The sequence below is a fragment of the Pseudochaenichthys georgianus genome, chromosome 15 (genome assembly GCF_902827115.2).
Source record: "Pseudochaenichthys georgianus chromosome 15, fPseGeo1.2, whole genome shotgun sequence".
NCBI lineage: Eukaryota > Metazoa > Chordata > Actinopteri > Perciformes > Channichthyidae > Pseudochaenichthys > Pseudochaenichthys georgianus.
In genome coordinates this window covers 12,397,826-12,413,193 of record NC_047517.1, presented here as the reverse complement: position 1 = coordinate 12,413,193, position 15,368 = coordinate 12,397,826, and the positions used below count along the sequence as shown (strand labels likewise).

General features: G+C 41.7%; 1 protein-coding gene across 1 annotated transcript in view; it reads right to left on the bottom strand.

Annotated features, from left to right (window-relative positions):
- Window positions 1–312: 312 nt before the first annotated feature.
- The window catches only part of socs5b (suppressor of cytokine signaling 5b), a 42,712-nt gene continuing 27,656 nt past the window's right edge, over window positions 313–15,368 (bottom strand). The window contains exons 3-4 of the transcript XR_004553521.2: window positions 8,808–8,993; window positions 313–1,955 (exon numbers count right to left, since the gene is read on the bottom strand). The gene's annotated coding sequence lies outside the window, so the exon portion shown is untranslated. The remainder of the gene's footprint in view (window positions 1,956–8,807; window positions 8,994–15,368) is intronic.

The window sequence follows — 15,368 nt, the reverse complement described above, 5'->3', positions numbered from 1 at the left end:
GCAAACTTTTTTGCTTTATTTACTAGAGTCATTTTATATTCATACAGTTTGAATAATGCACATAAATCTACCTTGACGCCGATCCAGCGACACATTTTTTAGTACAAAATTCTGACCCTGGTTCACCCAAAACACGCGGACTTCACATGCAGAGCAAAGAGACGGTGCAAGACAAAGTTTGGACAGTAGACTATACAGATCCCTCCACAAATATACATTCAACAGGCAGCAGAATGACTGTGTGCATTCCAGCAGTGTGGTTCACAGCACAGCTGCAGCTGCAGAGGGTAGTGCAGTGACTGACCTGTGTATGCATGCATCCATCATTTTTATTTTATTTAGCCTTTATTTATACAGGTGTAGATCTCATTGATCATTTTAAAGAGAGACCTGTTCAGTGGTAACACTACCACACACAGTTACAGACAGACGGACACTAAACACAGAGGCAACACTAAAATACAACACCGTAAAAAAAGTAGTCATTGAAATCCATAAATAGTCAGATATAGCAGGTGCAAACACCCACAGATGATTTCTCCAGCTTTTTTAAAATGAGTTTAAAATCTGTGATGGGTATCAAACTGGTCAGCTTAAGTTCCTGCTGAAGTGTGTTCCAGGTCGAGGGGGCAGAGTATGATACGGCTTTTTTCCAAAGCACCGTGCGTACTGAGGGAACGGACAGAGTGATGTAATTTTGAGATCGTAGTCTATAGCTGTACTGTTTGTGTGATATGTAAGTGGATATGTAGAGGGGCAGCAGTCCAAGCATAGCGGTATAGATGAGTTTGTACCAGTGCAGTGATCTGTGCATTGATAATGATGTCCAGTTGACTAAAGCGTACAGCGTGCAATGGTGTCTGAGGGGTTTCCAGTCGGTTATGAACCTCAGAGCCCCATGGTAAACAGCGTCCAGCAGATGAAGGGAATGAGCTGAGGCATTCATGTACACAACATCCCCGTAGTCCAAGAGCAGCAAAAATGTGGCATCTACAAGCCGTTTCCTCGCACTTGTGGAGAAGCAGGCCTTATTTCTAAAAAGGAATCCCAGTTTTAATTTCAATTTCCTTAAGAGATTGTCAATATGTGGTTTGAAGCAGAGATTTTCATCTATAGTGATGCCTAAGTATCTGTAGGTAACAGCTTCAATGGGGTTATGCTGTGCAGACATGATGCAGGGAAGAACAGTTGGTAACTTTTTCTTATTGGAAAACAACATGACTTTTGTCTTATCTGAATTTAACACCAACCTAAGGTGGAACAGATGCGACTGAAAAGTGTCAAAAGCAGACTGCAGACGTTCAAATGCAAGGGCAACAGTGCTAGCACAACAGTACACAACAGTATCATCTGCATATAGATGTACAGAGGCATCAATACTTTGACCCACATCATTTATATAAATAGTAAAAAGGGTCGGTCCCAAGACCGAACCTTGAGGAACGCCTCTGGGCACATTAAGAAAGCTTGAGGAGAGACCGCTGAATTTTACACATTGCTTGCGATTTGAAAGATAATTTGCAAACCAACCAACAGCTTGGTCAGACAGGCCTATATGAGATAGCTTCTGGCACAGAATGCCATGGTCCACAGTATCAAATGCCTTGGATGAGTCTATAAAAAGGGCAGCACAGTAGCTCTTTGCGTCCAAGCCTTCAACAATGTCATTCACTTGTTACGGTTATCTGAGAGGACCCAAACGCAGGACACGGCAGAGTGTTACAAAGGTTTTATTTTGAGAAGAAGGAGCGTGGAGAGTAATCCGGTTGCTGGCGGCTGTTGAGGTGGAGGAGCGTGGAGAGTAATCCGGTTGCTAGCGGCTGTTGAGGTGGAGGAGCGTGGAGAGTAATCCGGTTGCTAGCGGCTGTTGAGGTGGAGGAGCGTGGAGAGTAATCCGGTTGCTAGCGGCTGTTGAGGTGGAGGAGCGTGGAGAGTAATCCGGCTGGAGAGTAATCCTGGAGCACAAGAAGAACAGGTAAGAAGAACATTCAAGTGTAGCGGAAATAGCTAACTAATTCTAAGAAGGCTGAGAAGGCTGAGAGTTTTACCACTGGGGTTTAAACAACGATCTGGCGCTGACAGGTTGTGGAGCTTCCGCTGATATGCAGGGTTGGGTTGTAACGGAATACATGTAACGGCGTTACGTAATCAGAATACAAAAATCAAGTAACTGTATTCAGCTCGCGTTACATTTGAAAAACGAGTAATCTGATTACAGTTACTTTCGTAAACCTGAAGTGAATACATTTTGGATTACTTATTGGAATTATTGGTGGAAAGATTTCCTCTCAACATTTAATATTCAAGTAGTAACAGCCGAATCATCACAGCCCACAAAACCTATTACCACCGCAGATGGAACAAAAAAGCGTTTGAAAAAAAATGGCGGGTCCGCTCGCTCAGTGAAACAATAACAACGAAACATGGAGGAACAAAAGTCTGCGTTTAAATCGCGTGTGTGTGGTTAAAACACATCAGCCTGCGGTCGCTCTTTAGTCTTTAGCCTTACTAATGATTATTTCTGAAGGTATACACAGTGAAGGCGGTGCGCGAAAGGCGGTGCGTGAAAGGCGTGTGCGTGAAAGGCACTGCGCGGCGCGCTGGTCTTCTCAGAGGCTGAGTTAACCCTTCCGCTGCCTCCTGGTGCTGCAGAGAGGTCATGAAGTGAAGGAGGTTTTCCTTCTAAAAAACAGCTGTGGGCAGCAGATACTGTGAGTGTCACGGACATGAATTCATAGATCAAGGCAGACTGGTGCACACACTCTCCTGTTTTGCCAATCTGGTGCTTAAACTATAGCTCTACACCCCTGGCCGAAATGTCCTTAAAATGAAGTCCGAGTTCGACATTTTAATTCATGTCCTACCAACACTGGCAGGACAGAAGGCGACACGCCCGTGCTAAGCCGTGTCCCTCACTCCTCACAAGATGCATCCCCAACAAGTGTATTATGTTGTTACATCGTTTCAGATGTGATGTTTCAGGCTGCGGCCCCACGAGGACGAAAACGGCTAAACGCATAGGATTAACGCAAACGCAATCGCAAACAAGCTTCCGTCCACATGCAATAATTATCCGAATAGTGTCTGCCCACACGAGACCGCTCCGTTTAGCTCCAACCGCTGGAGAAGCTGCAGTACATATGCCGAGCCTGTACGTGGCGCTGTAACTTCCTCCACAAAAGCAGCGAAGAAGCATGGTTGTCATGGTTGCCCTTCTGTTTTCTTCTCCGCGGTGGGGGCCGAGGGAACCGGGCAGAGTTTTTCGCCAGTCAGCGTGTATTAAAGTTGAAATCTTCCGGACAAAATTATAAAAGTGCCGGTCAAAGGTCTTCTTTGTTATTTATTGAGCTTTAAAACAAATGAATAACGACTCTATATAATATAATAATAAAATACACGGAGCCTCTCTTTTTCCTCCCTCTCTTCGGACAGCGTCAGTGTCTGTCTCATGCAGCAGCTGATCCAGTAATGAGTGACCCGGCCGACAGTAAAAATAAACATATTTATAACTAGTTTAGGGAGTTTGAGAGGTAATTAAAATAGCTAAGGGTGATGATCTGACTTGAAGTGTGTGTTTTGCTGCAGCGGGAGGAGCTGCAGGTGAGCAGAGCTGCGTGTCTCCGTCCTGTCAGATTAGACTTCACTCGCGAGAGAAAGATAAATAATCTGAATTCAGGGTGCAGTTTACTTTGACGTGGGGGTGAGCAGCAGAGGTGGGGAGAGGCGGGGCTATTGCCTCATCATTATTGCTGTAGATGTTGCACAAACAACTGTAGCATGGTCAATAGCGTCCGGAGCACGATAGCAACTCTGCGATCCGCCATTGTTGTTGTTGTTGGTGGCGAAACACTTCAGCACTGGCGCAGGGTAAGCGGAGGTGAGCAGAAGAGGTGGGGAGAGGCGGGGCTATTGCGCAATCACTATCAGTGATCTGAAAATGTCCGTATAGGGCGCACACACGGAGCTGTTTGACCCCCCAGAGAGTGGCGTATGCATTTCTATCCACCTTGGGACCCGTTGTCGTTTCCTCAGTCGTTTAGTGCCGTATTCGGTCGTCCTCGTGTGGCCGAACGGTCTATATGACACTAAACAGTAACGCAAACGACCGAATTCGTCCTCGTGGAGCCGCAGCCTCAGTTGTGCTCTTGATAAGCCATTAAAACAGTAAAAACACGTTCAGTTTCCTTTTGCTTTTTGTGTCTCCTGTTCACCAAAACATACCCATCTGTGATGGAAAAAGAAAGTAATCCAAAAGTAATCTAAAAGTAATCTGATTACGTTTTTAAGACACGTAACTGTAACTGTATTCGGATTACTTTCAGAGCCATGTAATCAGTAATCAGTAACTGATTTCATTTACAAAGTAACCCTCCCAACCCTGCTGATATGCCATTAGTAATGGCTGATGGAAATCAGGTGTGTAGCAGAGGAGGGTGCCCAACTGATTGCAGCAGGTGGAGGTTGAGCCGGGAGCCAGGAGTGGCAGCCACCACGCCCACACAGACAGGGGAAGGGAAAACACACACAAGGGAGGTGGCTGGAGAATACAACCACCACATCACTACTTTCAAAGCAGCCGTTACTGTCGTGTGCTGCTTCCTAAAGCCTGACTGGTGAGGAGATAGAATGTTGTTCAAGCTTAAATATTCTTTGATTTGATCATTTACCAGCCTTTCAAGTACTTTAGCTAAAATAGAGAGCTTGGAAATTGGTCTGTAATTATTCATCACCATGGGATCACCACCTTTCAATAAGGGAAGAACATTTGCAGTTTTCCAAACATCTGGAATGACATTGCTTGTTATAGAAAGATTAACATACTAGACATACTAACTATGGATGGCATTAATTTGGCCTCCAGTGAGACTGTAAGGAATCTTGGTGTTATATTTGATCAGGATTTATCCTTTAACGCCCACATAAAATCAATTTCAAGGACCGCCTACTTCCATCTACGTAACATTGCAAAAATCAGGCATATCTTGCCTCAAAACGATGCAGAGAAACTAGTCCATGCATTTGTTACTTCTAGGCTGGATTATTGTAACTCTTTATTATCAGGGAGTACCAAGAAGTCAATCAAGTCGCTTCAGCTGATTCAAAATGCTGCGGCTCGTGTACTAACCAGCGTTAGGAAAAGGGACCACATTACTCCTGTTCTGGCTGCCTTACACTGGCTCCCTATAGAACACAGGATAGAATTTAAAATTCTTCTTCTCGCCTACAAAGCCCTTAATGGGCAGGCGCCATCTTACCTTAAAGAACTCATTATACCCTACTGTCCTACTAGGGCATTGCGTTCCAAGAATGCAGGGTTGTTGGTTGTTCCTAGAATCTTTAAAAGTACAATGGGAGCCAGAGCCTTTTCTTATCAAGCTCCACATTTGTGGAATCAGCTTCCAGTTTGTGTTCGGGCGGCAGACACCCTATCCGTTTTTAAGAGTGCGCTTAAGACCTTCCTTTTTGATAAAGCTTATAGTTAGGGCTGATTAGATTCAGCCCCTAGTTTTGCTGATATAGGCTTAGTTTGTCGGGGGACATCTTACTTCTTCCTTCTCTCTGTCTATACCCGTGTACTCTCATGTTCCGATTAACCCAGCTTCCCCAAATGTCTTTCTTTTTGGTGTCTATATACGCTGGGATCCGGAGTCATGGATGATCCTGCGGTCCTGTGTCCTGGATCGCGAGCGCTGGATCTTGAGTCGTGGCTGTGGTCCTGGATCATAGGTCCTGGATGGATATCCTCGTGGATTCATCTTCCTATTATACACACATGCATTTCCAAACATTTGGACTACCTATGTTGCAAATGTATTATCTTTTCAATTTACACACGGCATCTATTGCACGTCTGTCCGTCCTGGGAGAGGGATCCCTCCTCTGTTGCTCTCCCTGAGGTTTCTCCCATTTTTCCCTTTAAACTGGGTTTTCTTTGGAAGTTTTTCCTTGTACGATGTGAGGGTCTAAGGACAGAGGGTGTCGTATTGTCATACTGATATTCTGTACACACTGTGAAGACCACTGAGACAAATGTAACATTTGTGATATTGGGCTATATAAATAAACATTGATTGATTGATTGATTGATTGATTGATTGATTAAAAACATGACAAAGTGGTTTGGCTATAATATCTACAGCTAGCCGTAAGAAACAAGGGGGGAGATCGTCCGGACCTGCTGATTTTTTTTGGTCTAGGCCCTTTAGTATGGGATTAGATTTGTATCATAAAGATAAAGCAACACTTTCTCAGAATAAAGCAAAACTATGAGTTTAAAAGAAGAAAAAAATGAAGTCAACCAAAATAAAATAAATTTCAAAAATAAAACTATAAGTTGCAAACAAATCATTTGTGTAATCATGTAAACTATGAATATTTTGTCTTTGTTTTAACATAGGTTTTTGTTTGCAGTTCTTGTTTCTTCTTTCTCAATGATCAGACTTTTGCTCTTTGCTTTTTGCTGCAGCTTTCTCTTTTGCGCTCCCTCATTTTTTGTTTGAGATTTTGACACAAACATCCCAGGTGGGCGGGACTTTCAGGAGTGTGTCCCCATTGGCTACTCAGTTTTTGAGTGACAGCCCACTACACCACAGATCATACAGTGCAACGCAACTCATGCAGCAAACTCCGGAGTCCACTCGGCCACGTTAGTGTCGGTGTCTCCTGGGGAGTTTTCATGAACATATCGGACTTATCTTATGGATTGCTGTGCATTATACTTGTGATGTGTAGTTCATACTTTATTCCAACTTTAAATATTTTAATACCTGAACACACTGCTGCTGTTAAATCATTTCCCAATTTGGGATTGATAAAGTGTCCGTCTGTCTATTTATTTTATAGATTAAAAAAACACATCTATGTATTTTCAAGCTAAAGGTGATGCACAATATAAACTGTATCCTATTATTTTTCAAAGACATGTTACATTTCAAAAGCATATTGCTATGTTTAGGACAAACAATTAAAGACTGCTTTAATTTAACAAATTCTACAATATAAAAGTGGCAGATTTGCTTTATTAAACAGACCAGGGGCCTCATGTATAACGCCGTGCGTAGGATTAACGTGGGAAGGTTGCTTACGTAGTAGAAATCCAAAAAATAGGTACAGAAATCTTCCGAATACAATACTGTAACATTTCATAACATTAACACAACATATTCGAGGTGGTTTTAAATAGCATATCCGTATTTATTTATTTCTCCAAGTTATGTGTGTGTGTGCACTGAGGAGTCTCAAACAGGCGTTTTGTTTAATCATTTTAAGATTGGCTTTAATCAATGTTTGAAAATGAATTCTTCATATATGATAAATGAGAGGTAACATTTTATTTATGGTATTATTTCCACATATTTCTCTCCATTCTTCCTTCTGCCAACGGTGTTGCAGTTTCTCGTCTCTCCAGTTTTTGTGCTTCGTGCGTAGTACGCATGGGTCAGAGTTTGGACCGCACATTTTCCCGCCAAGTTAGTATTTTATAAATCGCAAACATTGCGTAGAAACTGGCGTACGCCATTTTTTGGAGCGTATATCCCTTTATAAATGAGGCCCCAGGGGTTATCATGTCATCAGGGACTGAATACAGTGCGCTGAAATACATGGTGGTGTATGCAGAACACTCTGGAGAGAGTCCAAGCACATCCAAATACATGTCACTTTAACTGATAACGCAACGTAATCTACTGTAAGTGCATTTAAAGGATAACATATGGTGTTCCATTGGTAGAATAAGTACTAATGGTTCTGTATGTAATAGAGAAAGAAAGATGGTTGACCTGTGTCGACCCTAAGCCAGGCGCTCGATCACTCTGTGCTGGAAGAATGGTGGTTAACCAATCTCTTGGCCACTGGTTGAAAATGTTTAAAAACTCATGAAGAAAGCTTATACATTTAATGACATTTAGGAAATGTTTTAAAAATGTGTTGAAAAAGTCCTGACATGAAAGTGTTAAATTACAGTGATAAAAAAATGACTGATCGATTGTGAGGAATGTGTGCTGTACTCTGTTCTATGTTCATGAATGTATTTGAAATGTATTTATTTACCTAATTACATTTTATTGTCATTATAAATGTAGGTCCTTTAAAGCTTTGTTTTTTTGTTATTTATTGATTGTTTGCGATATTTTTGATCAATTTGGGGTAAGGTTTCAGTTCATTATGTACAATATATTAAATGTAACAAAAACATCTTGGGGAATAAAGACAGAAGAGATTGCTAATTAAAGCACAAGAGAAAGCGAATGACCAAAGAAGAAAAAGAAAATTAGAATTACCTCTCTTTAATTTCAGTTAATCTATTATTATACCCATTAGTAATGCTGAGGTCAGGCTGAATGGTAACAACGTCAAAACGAGGTTAACAGTTAAATCTCACTATGTTTGTTGTTTGTTTTTTGAATGTGAAACTGTTACAAAAGTGTGTTTCCACATCATTTCCTAAAAAAGCCACAAGCTACAGTTTTGAGCAAATGTATCTCAAACAGGAGTACATTGTGAATTTGTGGGGGACTATTTTAAGGCATGTATTAATACACACTTGGTACGCTGAGGAGTATTTGGGGCAGCAGGACGGTGTATGTGGGCCTGACTAAAATAAACCAGTGTACGTGTGCATAGTAATGACGCAACATGTCACCAGTGACATATAGACAATACCTATTATTACGATACATTCATTTATCAATGATAATAAGGGGTTAATAGAATAAAACGACAAAAAAAACAAGTTCATTATGATTCTAAGCTTCAGAGAAATCAATTGCTTACAGTATTAAACAAGGGCAAAACGTGAGTCAGATTACCTTGGTCGTGGGTGGATAGAAAATGTATGATGAAGTCAAGGAGGTCACAGGTTCAGATCTGCAGATGCCTTTGAGCAAGTTACCCAACATCTCCAGTGGAGTTGCTCAATGACCTGTGGTAGATTTGGGCAGCTCCCATGCAGGATGTGAAGCCGAGCCGAGAAAAGAACACGGAGCTCCAAGAACCTGAGGAAACAAAGATTACAAGAAACAGAAGCTAAAATAACTGGTTTCCACTGAAGCTGAAACTATTGCATTGCTTGGTAAAAAAAGTAATTTCTCAAGAGTTAGTAAATGAATATGGTGTACAGAAAGGGGGCATTTTCCCTAAAAGGCTTATTAGTAAGGCACAGCGCTTGACTTAAAATAATGTAAACATTCCTATTTGACATTCCTTCAACATTTATAGAACGTCAAAGGATATCATTCAACACCAGTGCAGCTCATATATTGTGTTTCTATCCCTGGAGCGGGGTTATATGTGTCATCGTTGACAGAGAAAATAAAACATGTCAGCAGCATGTAAACAGCCTATAGGGACCAGAGGAAATATGTCATCACATTAACAAAACCATTGAACCTCTCACGACCTGGGTGGGTTGCCCAGCTGTGTGAGTCACTGGGTGTCTTAGAAGAGACCCTGGGGCCTGGATGAAGATCTGGGCTTCTTTGTGGTCACCCTTAGCTGATTCACACTTCTCGGAAAGCCGCTTTAAGAGGAAACCGCAAAACAGCCTCAGTTCTCGCTGTCTTGTCTTGACCTCATCCCGTTCTCTTTTTGCTGGTTCTTATTGTTTCGCTCCACGCCTTGCATGACAGTAAAGGGACAGAGCTGCTGTTGTTTTTCCTTGTTCCAGCTCAACATGATAGTTTTGCATTTCGTCACTGCGGTTACAGTTTCTAGAAAATGATTAATTGCGTTTCTAACAATGTGCAAAGTACTCAGATCTTTTAATCACTAAAAGTAGTAATACTACAGTGATAACATTTGTACTTAATTTTTTACTTAGGGTTAACCCTAACCCTAACAGTGCAAAAGCATAAACATCACTACATACTTAAAGTACTAATTTCAGAATAATATATATAATATTATTGCATTGTAATTATTTATGCATAAATGGGTTTTTCAGGTTATACTTAATTTGTGTTTCCGTAAGGCCCATATACTGCCATGCAACTTGAATTTCACCAATGTATCAATCATGTTTTACCTTAACCTATAATAATTAATTATTTGTTGATTATATTTTTAACTATTTATCTAAATCTTCAAAGTAACTAAAGCTGTTAAAAGTACAATATGTTCCTCTGAACTGGAGTGGAGCAGATTACAGTACTACAGTAGTAAATGTACTTACAAAATAACAGTGAACTCTACATTCTTGTTGTTGGACTTGGTTAAACACATGAAAAGTGTTGGTCGTAGTCATGTAAGGAATTAAAAAAAGAGAACTTTGGGCAGATTCTCAGCAAACCTTCTCATGCATTACTCAATTTACTTGTCAGATTGTCTGTCTGTTACATTTCCGGGCATAGTTTACCCCTTCTAAAATGGGTTTTCAGATGCTTTTAGATGATCAAACAGGGACATTGTGTGAATCATCCTGAGGCTCTAGTTCTTGTTTCCAACATTTAAAGTCAGTTTAATTTATTGTGCTGCTTTTCTGTTTTCAGAAAGTGACATATCTAAATCAACCCAATATGGTGGACTACTGTTGTATTGCTTCAAGGGCTTTTCTGTGACTGTAATTTCACCTCAGGTCAAAGACATAACTGTCTTCTAACAGGGTCATTGTGGGACTGATTTATAATTATAGCTTCATATGTGGTATACCATTATGTGTGGTAACTTTATATGCATCTTAATGCTTTACTTTAGTCTTGATGTGGCTTGGTACCACCGAGTCCAGTTAACACAAAAGCAGGCACAGACCCCCTTTCCTTGTTTTTTTAATATCTGCGGGAGAACCTAACACGCAGTGGATTTGAGAAGCTTATTCATAATTCAATTAATTAAAGAGAGACCAGTATTCCAAATGCCAGTGACCCATGCAGTATCCCGCCGTAAGAAAATACATCTCCACCACATATCCCATAGCTCCACCACAAGGCCTATCTGGACCCATCGCTTGCCTGTCCTGCTGCCTCCATAATGGTGCACCAGCCACCGCAGAGGCCATAGCTCCAGCTCCAGGCCCCATGGCTGCTCCACCACACTGCCTCTGCCTGCACGGGGAATGAGGGATTAAATATAATGCTTGCATGTCAAGTCTGCAACGCAAGAGAGGGAGCGAGGAGGAAGGAATTTGTCAGAACTCCATAAACACATACATGGATTTGGCTCTCGATGCCAGCGCTCTGAGCGAAGGAGAACTTTCCGGAGGCTCGCTTGGCGACGGGGAGGCCGAGGGTGAGAGTAAGCAGGGCTGCTGAACGAGCCCAGAGTTTAGGCAGAGGCCAGCCAAGCAGCAATGATACACTGCACTGCAGGAGAAGGACAAAGGGGAATGGGAGAGAAGAAAAGTGGTAGAAATGGGAGCAGAGAAGCAGAATGAGAGGGGAAGAAAAGGATAGATTGGGCATACTAAAACCCAGCAATCTGAGCTGGATGGGTTCAAAATCAAAACATCCCCCTGTCATGTATGTACCATAAAATTGCCTTTAATAGCCCAGGCATTTATTTGCTTTAAGCATTGAACTCAACTGGTATGTCTTTGGGGGAAAGCAGCAGTATGGGACTGGCCTTTAGTTCCTTTCTCACAAAACTCAGCTCAGCAAAGAGGGAAAATACTATCAAATTGTTTATTTAAAGCATTATTAAAATGACTGGACCAAAGACAGTTAATAACATACGTTTTAAGGCACACGGCATAGAGACATAGCACCTCTCAATATCCTCTTTAAACCCACCTACTTGTTAGCTTCCAGCCTTCCGTAGACTGCAAGGCAACGAAAACAAGCATACCCAACAAAAAGGTGCAGGAAAAGAGAAAATATTGGACAATATATGGATTGCAGTCTTTATTTGACAAACTAAGTAAGCAGATAGTGAGCACTGAAAATAGTCACAACTTAAAAACAATGCTTGGATTCTTTTGATCGGTGGACTACGGTGGCCTACACGCGCTACAACGCCCCAACACATTTGCATTGGGAGAAACAAGTTGCAATTTCAAAAAGGATGCAAATATAAAAACTTGAAATGTGCCAACACATGAACAGGGCTGCCAACACTCACGCAATTAACCCATATCTCACGCACTCACGCCACACATGCCTTTCCTCACGCTAAGTTTTCGTCCAAAATAAATGTATAAAAATATACAAATAAAGTGAAGGAACAGCAAACCGAGCGGTCTACGAAATGAGACGGTCTTCTGGCTTAGTTCAGTAAAGTTGGAACGATATTGGGAGATTCTGATTTAATGGATCAATAACTCATGAACAAAACGTTATTCAGACACAAATTGCGTCTCCTAAGTACCGTGGTAAGGTTGTAAAGTTAACAACGAACTACAATCACATTTTGATCAACAAAAAGCCAATACGCGCCGTCATCCGAGCTGGACACATTACATTGGTCTCTATCCGCAGCCGGAGAAGAAACGAGTGCTCAGGGACCGTCTGCAAAGTGCAACTCCGAAAAAAGAGAATACAATAATATGCAATCACTATTATACAGCTTATTACTACCGAACTCACTACACACATCAATAGTCTCCTGTGTGTCATACTACAGCAAGGAGTTTTGAAGAATATGCTTTTGAATAATTGTGGGGAATATTTATAAATCTTCAATAACTATGGCATCATCTTAAATAACTTTACTATTATACAGTATATTTCTACCAAACTCACTATTTGCATTGTTGTTGTTAGCATCTGGTTAGCTTAACGGATATTAGAAGCTCTTTCTAAAACAAGGAAAGGGAGAGCTCTGTCCTGTCAGACTGAGAGATAACTACAGCTCAGTGAGGTAAGGGACTCTCTGTTTAGATAGTTAACTTGGGTCTCAAATGCTTTGGTCACCATTTATGAGAATAAATGAAAAACAGTTATGAAATACTATATGACAGTAAAACAAGAATACAGTTTAAAAGGTGAGTGATTTGTAAAATATCCATAAAGAAAAAAAAATCTGTTTACAGTTCTGTTTCATATGGGTGTTGAGAGATGTATCCATAAATTCATTTTGCTCTCAAAATGCACTAGATTGATGCATTTAACTTCAATATTTAGCATGTCCCCCCCCCCACACTTATAGCACTTTACCTCTGCTTACACCTATATGCCATTGTATATGCTGTGAGCGGATTATTGAGCCTTCATTGTAAGAGTCGCGGGTACACTGTGTATGTGCGTATTCCACTGTAGCGCCCGGTACATTAATGGGAAACCCTAGTTTGCACATGTTCAATACATTTGTAACACTGTAGCCTACACATGAACGTTTCTTTTTTCGGTTCACCAAAACAATTTTTCACTCCAAGCTGAACTCAAATGTTGGCAGCCCTGAAGAAACATCTTCACCAACTTTACAACACATGAGTAGCATTAAGAAAACATTCACTAACTTGACGAAACATGCACAGCGTAAACTAAAAGCGCTGCATAAAAGAAACACTATCATCACAAAACGCTCAAAGAAGCTCAAAACACAACTGAAACGGGGACACTTAAAAGTGATGCACACAGCTAGGACTGGAGCGCTTGGTCATGCTGGGAGATTATAAAGTTGCCAAACAATAATTTTCACGGGAAAGTTAGCTAATCTGTACGTTTTATTGGTTTACATTTAACAATGTGATCGCATGAAGCCTTCCGATGATTTTGCATATCTGCTGTAAGCTAGCTAGCTAACATAGCTAACCTAGTCATTTCAAATGTAAACAGACTAACTGTCTGAAATAGACTAACTCTGCCAACAATGATAGTGTGTGCATCACTTTTTAGTGTCCCCCTTTCCGTTGTGTTTTGAGCTTGCAGTGTATTTGTATTTACAGAGTTTTGTATTTGCAGCGTGTTGTTTGTGCAGCGCTTTTAGTGAACGCTGCGCAGGTTTTGTGAAGTTGGTGAAGATATGTGTTTACATTTGCATAGTTTCTGAAAGTGCAGGGCGTTTATTCTTATAGAAATGTTTTTGACCATGTAACGCGTTTGTCAGACTTAATGGCCGCTTCAAATTGATGCATTTACCACTTTCTTCCCTGTTTTTTTCTGTCTTTACCATGCCAGAAATCTGAATAAACTATACATTTGTGCTCACGGATTCTGTAAATTGAGGAAGTAGATTAAATTGCAGAGAACTTAACCAATAGACCCATCTGTAGAGTTTACCTGGCATCAATCTGAGACCTGGGAAGAATTTCCAGAACGTGTATCCACACTTGGCGTGTAACAAGTATTTTGCATTATTGAAGATTTCTGGTATGTACATAGAAACAGACTGAGGTAGGATCAGAAAAGCAGAGAGCTATGTAGAAGGAGAAAGAGTGAAGGAGGGGGCGAGGCAGAGGAATTAAAAGGAAATGCCCACTGACATTTTCCAGTGTCTCTGCCAGAGAACAACCAAAACAAAAAAGAGGTCTGTCCAGATGCCGTTCACTGACTGTTAGCATGTGGTCCAACTTCTCTGCAGCGGAGGGGAGGGGGAGATTGACAAAGTAAAGAGGTGTCGAAGCAGGAGCTTAAGCGTGTTTGAGATGATGGGGGTGCGTTATAAATGGTGGGTTGGACTTTAATCAGATTTATGCCAAGCAGAACCTGGACTCCATTTGGCTAGCAGATGTTGGACAGGTGGGACGGAGTTGGAGGTCTGTGGGGGGCAAAGGTCATAAGGCTTACTGTAGCCCGTTTAGAAGCTTCCGTGATAGAGATCCAGCTGTATCAGATCCAGTCAGAGTTATACATCAAGAGAATTCGACAAGTAAGGACACAAGAGTGAGGGATCTTCCTGCTTATGCCTCGCTTCTTCTTCTTCTCCAGATGATTGGCCCTATTGCTCTTGGCCCAGTCGGTGGAAGAGGAGCGACCTCCAGGCCCTCTCAGGCGCTGGGAGGTGAGCTCCGCAGTGGGTGTAAAATACTGTCGGACGGATATATTTCTCCAATGAAATCTGGATGCAATCCTTGTGTGAGCGCACGCTGGCCTGTGTACGAGCATTTGCGTAAGGTTAAGTCGAGGTCAACGCTCACTTTGCCGCCACAGACTTGGCGATTCTCCAGCAATAGAGAAGCAACAGGAGCACAATCGCTCTGTGTGCTCGTCGTCCTCTCCTTCTCAGTGTTGCTGTAGTTTGTGTGCTGATAACATGCAGGCAGCCATGTGGTGTGTATCTAAGTTGAGCTCTGGGCTTAGCACTGTGGGTGTGGAGAGGAACGTGGGCTCAGAGCGGGAGAAGTGAAGGAAATGAAAAGCCTAACTAGTTCACAAGTGAGGCAGGAGTCAGTTGAGCCCAAGGAAATGTAACAGGAGCAAAGTTTTCCCCTCACACACTGCCCATGATTTAAGAAAACGGGGCTGGCCTCACAGCTAAAAATACAAAATATTACTGACCTC